The 10,407-nt window shown below is 41.2% G+C and overlaps 1 long non-coding RNA gene across 1 annotated transcript in view; it reads left to right on the top strand.

Annotated features, from left to right (window-relative positions):
- The first annotated feature begins 2,588 nt into the window (after positions 1-2,588).
- Positions 2,589-10,407, top strand: part of LOC140519248 (uncharacterized) — a 35,448-nt gene continuing 27,629 nt past the window's right edge. The window contains exons 1-2 of the long non-coding RNA XR_011972143.1: positions 2,589-3,205; positions 4,617-4,783. This is a non-coding gene — a long non-coding RNA (uncharacterized lncRNA). The remainder of the gene's footprint in view (positions 3,206-4,616; positions 4,784-10,407) is intronic.

Raw genomic sequence — 10,407 nt, 5'->3', positions numbered from 1 at the left:
CCATTCTGCTCACGGGGACCTTACTAGGGTAATGAATATTAGTCTTTTTCATCAGATCCAAGAGGTCAGTTCGTAGACTCATAGACTTATCATTCAATCAAATCCAAAAGAAAATTTCTAATAAGGTGGGCATTTCCCGACTTGACTGCCTGATTGCGAGTCCTGCAGGCTTCATTAAGAGGAACTAGGTGGGTTGTAAAGGTAGAAATATGGCTCAGGGGAACTTAATAAAACTAATATGTTGAACATGTAATCTTGTAAGGGTCAGTTTTGGACTCACATACCTAACTCTCTTATAGTCAACCTGGCACGCCCGTGGTGCTTCGCATTCTGTTAGAGGCAGCACTTTCCCTAGCACGGGATCCCTGAGCTTGTTTTTAAAATATGTTGACCATTATATTTAATCATAATTGGTGTCCTTTGTTATCCTATTTTATTTTATTCATTTATATGCATTTGTAAGCATCATTCTGAGAAGGGGGTCTACAGGCTTCATCGGGCTTGCAAAGGGGGTCTACAGGCTTCATCGGGCGTGCAAAGGGGTTCGTGAAACATCAAAAAAGTTAAGAACCACTTCTCTGAGGTAACAGTTGAAGAAGTAGGTTTGAGGAAACTGTCTAGATGAGTTGATCCAAATCTGACCATACCCTCAGGCTGGGATAAAAGCAGGCACTCTCAACCAAGTTTCTCAGAACCTTGAAATGCCAATGTCATCACTACTCTCTAAAAATTCATTTCAAATCAGATACCTTCTACACCCCAACTTCCCCCACCACAAAATGCAAAATGGCAAATCTTGCGATTTTTCTAGTCCTGAAGCTGTAGCAATACTTAAATTATGGACATTATGGAAAATCCATAAATTTGTTTTTACCAATTTAATCACCCACCCCACCCTTCTATTTCAACACTTTTCTTCTCTAGGTTCCTGCCTCACCTATCTTATCAGGGAAGAAATTAATCTGAAAAACTTATTTCATTTTAGATTAGGGACATGACCTGAAAAAGATAAAAGAGGGTGCTAGGACACTTTGGTTTATTATAATGAATCAATCCAATAAGTTGGGTTTTGGTTTTTTTTTTTTTTGTGGGAAGAGGGGTACCCACCATGCATCTAGCCCTGTGCTAGCCTATATTTGTGAAGACAGAAATATAAGGGATAGTCAGTGTCCTCAAGGATCATTGAATATAGTTGTAGGGACAGGACTTGTAACCTTAAACAACAGAAAGCAATACAGACAGAACATAATTAAGAGTCCTGCTGTGTGTCAGGGACTCTAAATATTATGAGTAGTCTACACTGAGAAATTAGTGGGAGTTAGAGTGGAAAGCCTTCATAGAGGCATCGAGAATTCTTGGTCCTTGAAGGACGGGTAAGGTTTATGTCCTTGTATCCATCTGTCAGCTTTTGAGTGGTTGGGGAATGGTGGTGGTGAGGGGTGGGAGGACAGAAGAATGATAGCAGCTATTTTGAGGAGAGGATTGAGGATGGCCTTATATGTGTGATCAGTAAGAAGTGTGGATAGATAGGTGTCAGGGAATGGTGAAGGATGGACACGTTGGGACAGGTGGGCAGGGGCATAGTGTGTCCCAGCATGTTCACAGGTGGGGCTCCAATTGAAAAAGTTTGGGAAACACCCCACTGCAGCTGCAGCCCCAAGGGAGCGTCTCTGATCACAGGGGAAGGAAGTAGTACTGGGTAATAATCTTCCCATCGTTTCATTTACTAAGATTTTATGAAGGATAAAGTTATCCTTCATCTCTGGTTCTCCATCACCAGGGCATAAAACTAAGAAGGAACTTAGAACTAGGCAGCTACTAGTTGGATCAGCCGTTTATTAGGGGTCTTTCTTCTGCTTGAAAAGGACTTAGAAATGATGGCTGTGTATACCTACATAGGTCTATACAAAGTGCAAAGGGTTTTGTAAAGCATTTTCTCATTTATCATTTCTTTTGATCCTCCCAAAAACTGTGCAGGAAGTCATATGATCCCCATTTGACAGGTGAAGAAACTGAGGCTCAGAAGAATGAAATGGCTTTGACTCTTTGAATCATATGTCAGAGAACTGGAAGGGAATAGAGAGATTATCTAGTTCAATGTCCTATTTTGCATAATGGGAAACTGAGGGCAAACGAAGGGAAGTGATTTGTCCAAGGCACTGTGAGTTAGGAGCAAGTAGGGAATCACATAAGTTAGGGGCAGAACTTCTAATGAACTTGTATCTCCTGATTCCTGGTTTTGTGGTCCTTCCTCTATTAAGGTGCATCTCCCAGTGTATACAGCTATATACCTTTTAAGGCAACATACATCCTCTTTGTTGTGTGTGAGGACCCTGTAAGAGACTAATGACACAGAGGGGCTACTTCAGCATCTTTGGGCAGATAGCCTGTGACTGCAACAGGGCTTGGTTTTTCTTCTGCAAGCACTCTCTCTAATATACTATCGTTTAATCAACAATAAAGCCTAAGTTAATTTTTAAAAAACAGATCCCCCCTCTTTTCCAGCCAGATGGAGGCCTCTCTTAGCAAAGGGAGGCTCATACATTTCCCCAGCAGGTTCTGAATAGAGGAGTTGACCTCTAAGGGCCTGACTTGTTGCTGCTGTGGGGACTGGAGAACTCACCTGGGGTCCAATTTGCTGCGAGACTAGGGCTGGAAGTTCGAGGAGTTTGGAGGAGGGAGGATGCCGGAGTTTGCTGTTGGTGTTTGGCTCTGCCGGGACAGTGAGCTTGTGTGGAGCTGGGAGGCAAGCCGAGTCTCTCCTCCGTGTTTGGCAGGCTTCCATCTGCTCGGAAAACAGACCCTGGGATCTCGTCTTGTTAACAGTCTCTCATTGGACATTGTGGGAGGAAAGAGGGAAGGTGAGTCAGGACCCAGCATTTAAAAGGGGCTGCGCACAGAGCAGAATCGCCACTGCTGAGATCAGGAGCAACTCCTGCGTCTGCGGAGACGCTAGGATGGATGAGTTATTTCACGGGGCGAACACCAGCCCCTGACTCTCCCAAAGTCTCCTGTTTCATCTCTGCAGAGACCCTCTGGCTGCAAAGAGTGCAGTGACTCGGCTGCAGCTCACTCTACAGAAGAACATCTAGACCACGGCCGAATTCCCCTCTCTTCCTCGGCGAGTTGTGACTTCGTGGGACACTCCAGGAACTTCGCGAAACTGATGTGCTATGCATCGGAGACGCGGTCAACCCGTCAATAAGTATGTACGGAGCGCTGGCTGTGCTAGGCGCTGTGGGGGAAAGTAGAGGAAGGGAAGGAGGAGGCAAGGTCCCTGCCCTTGGGGAGTTTATAATCCCATTGTTTTAGAGGTAGGGGTCCAGGTACTGAACTTTACAGCAAAGACATATTTATAAGAGAGTGTTTTAAAATTACTTTAGTAACTAAACTCTTGGATGGGATCCAAGATGAACCCACCAAATCCGCTCTAAAGTAAATAGTTATTTCAATGAGTTCGGAGTGGTTAAAAAGAGAAATCTCTGATAGAATTAGAAGCCAGGCCTTTTAGTTCTCATAAAGTGCATAAAGTTTAAATTTGGTTTTAAAAAATACAATATTCTTTTAGTAGGGAGTGGGTCTGAAACTTATTTTCTATGTAAAATTTGTGCCGTATAATACTGTGTAGCAAGCATCCTTAACGAAGTCAGTTAATGTCATCTGTAGAATAATCTTGGCAATTTCCTGGACAATAGCGGGGTGCCACAATATAACAGAAATGTTCTAGTCCAGATGTCCAAACTCGTTAGGAATTACAGAGTAATATGCGGGAAGACTTGCCCACACAGAACCTTGGTCTCTTCTGTTTGAAGAAACATTAGAGGTTGCTTACCCATTTGGCAAACAAATCATTCAATGTGGCAGTGCCCTCAGTTTTCCTCATCTGCAAAAGGGGCATAAATCTTATTTTGAAATGCTCCTGTCTTCTGGCTCCCCCTCACAGATTCTGTTATGTTTTCTGAGTTCATCTGAGGGTGTGGAGTTCCATCTTCTTAGAAATGTCTTACATAAACAGAAGAAGAGAAATGTGGGAAATGCATTTCCATAGCCGTTTTTACATATCATGATAGATTGTGTGGACTGCAACAATACCATGGATAATAAATGTGCAGAGAAGGTCAGAAAGCTCCCAGAGTTAGGTCAATACAATACACTTTTTGAAAAAAAAAAGTTTTGCCCTTTGACTCTGTAGAGTTCATAACTGGAGCCCTTGAATTCTGTTAAGCACGGGAATAATATGTAACTTTTCTATCAGGCGACTGACATTGAGTTAGAGAGTAAAATACAAAGAGAAGTCCACGTCTGAAAAAATACAAGGTCACGCTATAGAGACCTATAGTAGGTCCTGGTGTTCTGTACATGTAGTATGGCTAAAATGATTGTTCTAAATAACCTGAAGCTAAGTGAGATATCTTATGAGAAGGACTGATAATGTGAATAATTCTAGCAGTTGGTGATGTATACATTAAATAAAGACAATATTTTCTCCATTGTGTGTACAGATGACTTGATCGTTGTTGAATCTCTATGTTTTTAATGATAACTCACAAAGGGACAGAGGAAGGGGCTATTATCCTGAGGATTTTAAAGGTCTTTTTTCTTCTTCTTCTTCATAGGAACTTCAGGTCTCCTGAATGGAGAAAATCATCTATTTTGACACAGAAAATCATATACGTTGGCAGAGTAAATCATCCACGTTGGCAGATAAAATTAGAGCGGCTGCTCTGAAAATGAGTGTTGAAACTGCATAGAAACATCTGCCCCACCTAGCTCAGCAGTTCAGGTGAGCTACAACTAGCCCCCTTGGCTCTATGAGCAGAAGTCAAGAAATCCCTGAGAAAGAGGCAGTGAATTCAGGGCATGGGATACCTGCTAAGGCTTCCCCATTTTGTACATAGTTCTGTTAGAAATGTTGGTGAAGTGAGAAGTAGCACCGAACAAAGGACTGACTCCCTGAGCTTGTTCCAAGTCAAATCTCCTCCCTTTCCACCCTACCCCTACCACTGCCCAGCTCTGGCCATCTTTGAGCTGCCAAGTCTATTCTTGGGACACAAGGGACTCAAAGGTAATAGTTCTCCTTTTGGTCAGATCTAAGAGTATGGCCAACTAGGGTGTGGTCATCGGCAAAGCTGCCCAGCTGTCTCTTTGGTATCCACTTACCTTACCTGTACCATACCCATATTCTAGACCTAGCTCACCACAATCTCCTTTTTTAAAACTAAACTATACAGTATCTCATTCCAGCAGGGCATTGTCATGAATCAGTTCTCACTTTGGAAAAGAATCTTTTGGACTAATTCATGCTAAGTTATGAATGATAAATAAGATCTGGTAAGAGCTTAACATGCATTTTAACAGGGGACAGTTTCTTCGGTCAACTGGATTTTTAATTATGGAGTTTCAGATATCCATAATAGGATGGTGGGGTAGGTATTTTGGCCACTGGAAGGACTTCTCACTCTTTCACACTTAATCCACTGAGCTCAGGTTCCTGAGGGACACAGTTTTAGTCAGTCTGTTCCCAATTCCCTTTTCCTTTCCTATCCTGGGGGACTGGACTGAAAAACCCAGAAAGAAACAAAATATCCCTTTTAGCATGGTGCAAAGAGTTCTAGATTTAGATTCTGGAAAATATTTGAGTTTGAATCTTGGCCATGACTAGTTACGAGACCCTGAATATTTCTCTGAATCTTTGTTTCTTCTTATGTAAAATCAGGATAATAATCGTTTACTTCTGTCCACCTAAATAGATGATTTCCAGAAAAAGAACTTTGTAAATCTTAATTTACAAATTAAGAATGGAAATATAAGCATGACTCCCACTCCCCCTCCACACACACACACACACACACACACACACACACACACATACACACACACACACACACACACACACACTCCTCCCCCACCAAGGCCTAGAGCCAAAAATTAGCCCTAAGAGCCAATGCCTGACATTCATCAAGCGGACCACACCCTGGACCCTCTGGTCCCCAAGCACCAGAGGTGCTTTCAATGAAAAAGGTTCCCAAGGATCCAACCAGTCCCAAAGCCCAATGTGCACCATGCAACCCAAAGATCACTAATCACTCTTCTGTCTCTGCTAATTTATGTAAGAGATTCCCACCTTTTTTACTTGGATACCCCCTTGGCTTTTAGCAACTCTTCCTGAACCCCCTTTTCAATGTGAAAAGAAATAAATGCTAGAGTTTATAACTCATATGCACATAAGAAATAAATAATTAAAAAAGAAATAAGAAGATTAATTAATTTCATTAAGATAATAGTTATTTCCCAAATATTCTTCATAGGACAAGCTTTTCATCCCTTCTAAGGGTACATGTATTAGGATATCTTGCCCTAATCCCCTATCATATATTCCATTATGAATCTTGCAACATCTCTATCTAAGGGAGTAGAAACAAGGAATAGGATATCTGTTCCACTTGTTTTCCCTTATTTGTTTTTGTTTTTTTCAAAAGGAAGCAGTAATTTTTCTATTTCCCTTATGGTTCTTTATCCTCCTCTCCTTCCAAGTTAATTTAAATCAAGAAGAATTTATTAAGCACCATCTATGTGCCAGGCACTGTTCTAAGCCCTTGGAATACAAAGAAAGACCCCCCAAAAAAACTGCCCCTCCAAATAAGCCTTGTTCTCAAGGAGCCCACAGTTATTTTCTACAGTGTCCTTAAATTCTTCCAGAAACTTCCTAGAAAGGTTGCGATGAATGATGATAGAAACAGGAATACATAACTACTTGTAGTTGCTACTTGTATACAAGGGTCAAAAATGTAAACAATGCCCCAAATATCAAAAGAAACTACTCCTCCAGTGTTCCCCTGGGTGGTGAGCTAACGGATGGAAAGTAAAATGCTACTTTGGCCAGTGTCAATCTGTAACTATTTTGTGGGTGAAACCTAATTGAAGGGAACACCCCTTGACCAAACAGCAAATTATATCCTCCAAACTCTCACCCCAACCTCAATAGTTACCAGGAGGTGATGGGGAGCGGGGTGGAGAGCAAGGCCCCCCCGCAGCAAAGCTAAAGCAATCTGATTGGGGGAGGGGTGGATCACAAACTTGCAATCATTTTTTGATCAAAGTTTCTGGGCTAGGTGGTCACTTGCTTTGAAAGTCAGATTTTTAGAAAAATAATAACATATCTTACATTTGCACTGCTCTATGTACTTTGCAAACTTTAAAGCACTATTTAAATGTGGGTCAGGAATATTTACAAACCACTTTGGAAACCATGGTCTCATTTGCTTCTTAGACCAACCTTGTGAAGTAGATGCAGGGCGAGTATGTTAAGAGGAAAATTCAGATTAATAGTCATAGTATGCTGGAGCCCCAAGAGGGCTTAGAAATGATTTAGTCCAATCCTTGCTTCTTTTACAGTTTGGGAAAACTAAGGCCCAGAGAAAGGAAGAGACTCATTCATCCAAGGATGCACAGTAGATTAGTGGTAGGGTAGGGATTACAACCTAGTTCTACTAATTCTCCAGTCTTCAGCTCTTTCACTCTCTTCAAGGGCTAATACTTCTCCTAGAAAATTTTCCTCATCAGTGTAAACTAGGTTCTACAGACACTATAGTAAGTTTTAAGAAACAGGACCTTTGTCTTAGCACTACAGACTTCACAGGATGAAGAATCACCAGGAACAGGCACCCCATATTGGTGGGTACAACTCTATATCCAATCATCCCAGAACAAATTTGTTCTTCTTTTGTAGTGGAAATTTAAAATGGGCCTCCTCTGAGATGACAGGGCTGGGGAAATCTGTGTCCTCAAGGCCACATGTAGTCTTCTAATTCCTCAAGTGCAGCCTTTTGACTGAATCCAAACTTCACAGAACAAATCCCCTTAATAAAAGGATTTGTTCTGGAAAACTTGGGATTGAGTCAAAGGGCCACACTTGAGTACCTAGATGGCCACATGTGGCCTCGAGAATGCAGGTTCCCCACCTCTGTTAGAATATTTTCATTCTTCTTTGATTGCTCCTTCATTATAGGGAGGGACCCTTATAGATTCAGTCCAACCTCCTGTTTTTCCAGACATGGAAATTGAAGTCCAGAGAATAACCTGATTAAAGTGGGATTCTAATCTAGGTCTTTGGACTCCAACAACTGATATATTAAGAAGAATATATTAAATCTAGGCACTCAGTGCCAGGCACTAGGCTGGACATTGAGGATTCAAAAACAAAAATGAAGCCAAATCCAAGGCATTTTTCACTATTGTATGATAACCTCAAAGTGAAATCCTGAAGAGCCCTGATCCTAAAATCCTGTTTATTCATTGAAGGAAGGAAAGCTTTTCTTATCTAAGGTCATTTTCAGGCCCTTTCCTGTAATCAAGGAGAACCTAAAGCAGTCTAGTATTTTAGCAAATAAACAAAAACAAAACAGTATTAGAAAAGGAGAATGGATTTCAGAGACATAACTAGGATGGGACAGTCTGAGCTTTGCTCTATAGAGGTAACATTTAGAGGGCACCAATAGCATTTGTGCTCCTTCAGCACCATAGATATGACTGAGTTTACCATCTAGTTAACTGTAAGCACAACCCAAACTAGAAAGTTATCATAAGGTACTCCTTTACTCCCCCCAGCTGCTGGATGCTAGGTAAGTTCCTTTCATGTTCCGTTTTCCTCCTTCAAAAGATTGAATATGTCCCAGCCATTATGCCCTAACTGAATTTGTCTTTAAAAAGTTGGTTTGAAAGTGCATTTTCTACTACTCATTCACATTTTGTGAAGCTTGTTTTTGTTATCACTGGGGGTGGGGGGTGGGTTGCAAGGAGACACACTGACTTGTGACATGTGTAGACTTGTTTACTTTGTTTTTAAGATGTTTTTAAAGGTGATTTCAGAAAAATAATCAACTTCCTCATAAAATTATTTACAGTAATTGGGGTGGAGCAAGAGAACAAGAAAGGCAAGAGAAGACAACATTTTCATGCTGGAAAAGAAAATATGCAAAAAAAATCCTTAGGTCTCCTGATATTTCCCTTGCCCATTTTGGAACAATGTATTTATTTTTTTAAAAAGTCAAAAACTTTAAGTGGTTTCATTTCTGAAAAGAAGAAAGGGCTTAGACTAGATTTCTGTCCCCTTGGGCTGGAAAGAGAATTAATGTGGTATGGAAAGAGTGCTGGACTTTAGAGTAAGCACACCTGTTGGCTAGTATAGCCACTTATTGGCTTTGGGCAAATCATTTTCCCTCTCGGGCCTCCGTTTCTCAAGTTGTAAAAAGAGGACTTTGGATACCTTGACCTTTAAGGTCTCCACCAGCTCTAAAATACTACATTCTATGTCTAGCATTCACACTTATTATTAAAGGGAAAAATGCCAGGAACTCCCCTTCAGAGGTCCTTCCTGTTGTACAACTAAAAATCATGCAGCACAACTGAAAAAAAATATTCTGAACCTGGCTTTTTCTCACTATTAACTGTATACAGACTAGCTCAGATTTTTAAGAGAAACAAATTTTACAAAATATAGAAGCAGCTACAGAGCATATGAAGAAGCCACTCAAGTGTTTGGTGACAAACCATCCATTTTATAAAATGATAGTGGCAAGAAAAAACAGTGGGATTGACTCTCATAGGTCCAGGAAACCATTCTTTGGGGATAATGTGTACCCCAGTGAGGTCTTCAAGGGCAGCCCCTTCCTCTAATAACCTAATGGAGGACAATTTTTTTTTGGGGGGGAAGGCAGTTGGGGTTAAGTGACTTGCCCAGAGTCACACCACTAATAAGTATCTGAGGCTGGATTTGAACTAAGGTCCTCCTGATTCCAGGACCAGCTCTAGCCACTGTTCCACGTAGCTGCCCCAAGACTACATTTAAAAATGGTTTTCCAGCTTGCCTCGTTCTCAGACCATGTGGAAACTGAATCCTAAGATCTTTAGGAGTCCAATATCTAGATAATAAGCTGCCAATTTTTAGCAACATTTTGGAGAAAATGTTTCCAAAATTCCCCTCTTTTGCCAAATTCTACACTGCAAGTTCTCCTTAGATAATCAGTTCCACTCACACATGTAAAACAGGATCCTATTTTTAAAATACTCATTTGGAAAAATCTATAGCTGCTTCCACCACTATAGATTTATTTACTCATAACTCTCTTGGAATGTGGAGATCACACAAAGTGAAGTTCACCTGTGGAGTGCCCTGCCATCACTGATGAGGACCATTTAGAATCAATCTCACATCTCCCTCCTATCAGGCAAAAGGGACCTCTTCCTTGAAGGACAGAAAGCCTCCAACTTGTAACGTCATCTAGGTCCACATGTCTAGCCCTGAACCCTGGCCCTCCTTTTTTCTATCAAGGATCAAAAGATCTGCCTTTGTGGGTGTGAGGAAAGGAAAAACTCAGCTCTAGCTAAACTGTAATGTAGGTCCCTTTA

The sequence above is a fragment of the Notamacropus eugenii genome, chromosome 1 (assembly GCF_028372415.1).
Source record: "Notamacropus eugenii isolate mMacEug1 chromosome 1, mMacEug1.pri_v2, whole genome shotgun sequence".
In the NCBI taxonomy this organism is placed as follows: Eukaryota; Metazoa; Chordata; class Mammalia; order Diprotodontia; family Macropodidae; genus Notamacropus; species Notamacropus eugenii.
The sequence above is the reverse complement of the archived record's forward strand: the minus strand, read 5'-3'. Positions and strand labels throughout refer to the sequence as shown.